This window comes from Eurytemora carolleeae, unplaced genomic scaffold (genome assembly GCF_000591075.1).
Source record: "Eurytemora carolleeae unplaced genomic scaffold, Eaff_2.0 scaffold759, whole genome shotgun sequence".
NCBI lineage: Eukaryota > Metazoa > Arthropoda > Copepoda > Calanoida > Temoridae > Eurytemora > Eurytemora carolleeae.
The window spans coordinates 1-2,506 of record NW_019396646.1 but is presented as its reverse complement, the minus strand read 5'-3'; the positions used below and the strand labels follow the sequence as shown (position 1 = coordinate 2,506).

The following is a 2,506-nucleotide window of genomic DNA, read 5'->3' as shown; positions in this document are numbered from 1 at the left end:
AATCTTTTTTACCGTTATTCCTTCCGTTGTGGGATTTTCTGTCTCATACAGCTACCGTGCACAGGTTCAGTGGGTTCCTCGTCAAACTATTTAAAAAGTATAAGAGAAATTGGGATATATGTGTAATTATCTAAGAATATTTAAAAGCCAGATGATAGAAAAGAATTATTTTCTTTTTCCTTGTCAATTTTTAATTGATTTTTTTTCATTCTTACAAAGCATAAATGGCGGAAGTGCCATATTTTAACAATGAATGAAGAATAATAAAGTATATATATACTCATCCATAGTTTTTCAAAAAACCAGAAATTAAACTAGAAATTTAGATAATGTAAAAAAAGTTTTTTTTGCTGAAATTAAATTTGAAGAAAAGTGTTTTCCTTTTCTGTCTTTCCAGGCAAACAGGAAGGCAAAAGTGCCATAAGGAGTTTTCGTTACTGTGTCGGACATATGTCGGACATTTTATTTTTGAATAAATTCGTCAGAAAATAGAAGTTAACTTGGTTAACCTTTTTCAGAAGGTAGGTAAAGTGTATAAATATATATATTTATACTTAACATTTTTTTTCCCGAAATGGAAGGAAACAAATCATTTTTTTCGCAAGAAACTATGTTGCGTGAGGATTATTCTTACCATTTTCCTCAAGCTATTTAGCCACAATTCACTCCTCAGGTTTGAGATAGTTTGAAATGTTTAGGCAGTAGGAATAAGTTGAAAAAAGGATAGATAGGAATAAGTACTGCAATAGGAAGTCTTAAAATAAAATATTGGCAAGTATTAGCGAAAGTCAGCAAAAATAGGAAATATTTTGCTTTAGGAGTTTTAATACTGGCGATTTTTGGCAAAAGTCAGCAAAAATAGGAAATATTTTTATTTTTAGGAGTTGTAAATTGATTGACAAAATGACAAATATTGGCATAAGTCAGCAAAAATAGGAAATATTTTTTTTTAGGAGTTTTAAATGGAAAAAATATGTTTAATTGCTGGAATTTTATTGAATTATAAAATATTTATTTTAGGATTTTTACAAGGAATAAATAAATACTGACATATGTTAACACAAGTCAGCAAAAATAGGAAATATTTTTATTTTAGGAGTTGTAGAATGTAGATTGCTTGAAAAATGACAAATATTGGCATAATTGTCAGCAAAAATAGGAAATATTTTTTTTAGGAGTTTAAAAATGGAAAAAATAATTTTAGATGTCGGAAAAGGTTAAAAGGTGAAAAAGAATTGGATGAATAAAAGGTTAAGTTGAAAAAAGAAAATTTAGTTGAAAAATTGCAAGGATAGTAGGATAGGAGTAGGATTAGGATAAGGATTTGGATTAGGATTACGACAAGGGATTGGTAGGTGAAAAAGGTGAGGAAATTATCAAACGTTGATAATCAAAACGTCGAATAACAAAACATAGAAGATACAAAATGTTGACTGCTACAAAATATTGATTAACGGAATGTTGACTATGCTACAAATTGTCGAAATTACAAAATGTTGAATGCATCAAAACGTCAACAGTTACAAAATGTTAGATTATCATGGGTAAGGTTAAGACAATTTCTGGGCCAAGCGCTGCGGCAAAGATGTCTAGAGGGCCGAGCGCTGGGACCTCTTCAAAGTCGAATAATGTGCTGTACGTTTCACACTATTTTGGGCTAGGTTAGGTTAAGACAATTTCATGGGCCTAGTGCTGGGGCCCCAAACGTTCAATAATGTGCTATAGTTTAACGGAATTACAACAGCAGGTTAGAAGAGTAATATAGAGGATATGCGTAGGTCATGCCCAAACAATATACCATCGATTAGTTGATTGAATTGCTACAACAAAGACGATATCTTCTAAGTTTGAACAACCCTACCATGGATGAAATAGTGTACACTTTAAGCAGAAATTCAGCTACGGGCATTTTGAAAAAAAATTTACCCTCGTAAGATTGCAAGAAACCTCTACAGTATATTTTATCAGGAAATATTTGTTATTTATCAAACCAAAATGTCTGTTATGTACCCTGATGGATACCGAGAAACGGAAGGTAAGGAGGAGCCACGTTACTTACACATGTTTAAAAAGAACACAACACGGATAGGATGAAATATATTTTGAATATTTATATTTAGGATTAGAAGTCCTACTCGAGAGATTAAAGGAGATGGTAAACTTTACAAGTTTATTTAACGTAAGATTAATTCCTGGCGACGGGGCTGGGGACAGAGATGTTAGTACAAGTAGCTTACTCTTAGCTGCAGGTACAAATTAGACTGGTAACCGCCATAAAAGTTTTGGAATTAAAGTCCTACCATTCTAAGATTTTATTTTCTAGGACTTAATTTTTTGGTTTCATTATGATCTTATACGAGAACTTCCCCGGAGTAAAGTCCTGTTTAAGTAGAAACTGTATGGTAACAAAAGATGTTTATATGCAAAAAGGGGCTTTATATTAAAAACACCCCTGGCTATATTCAATATGCAGATGCATAGATGAAAAGTCCTTTTTATGAAAACG

At 31.8% G+C, this 2,506-nt stretch overlaps 1 long non-coding RNA gene across 1 annotated transcript; it reads right to left on the bottom strand.

The window, feature by feature from the left end:
- LOC111706834 (uncharacterized) lies at window positions 1-981 on the bottom strand. The gene is made up of 2 exons (XR_002766324.1): window positions 635-981; window positions 1-86 (listed from the first exon to the last, which is right to left on the bottom strand). It is a non-coding gene; the product is annotated as an uncharacterized LOC111706834 (long non-coding RNA).
- Window positions 982-2,506: the final 1,525 nt, after the last annotated feature.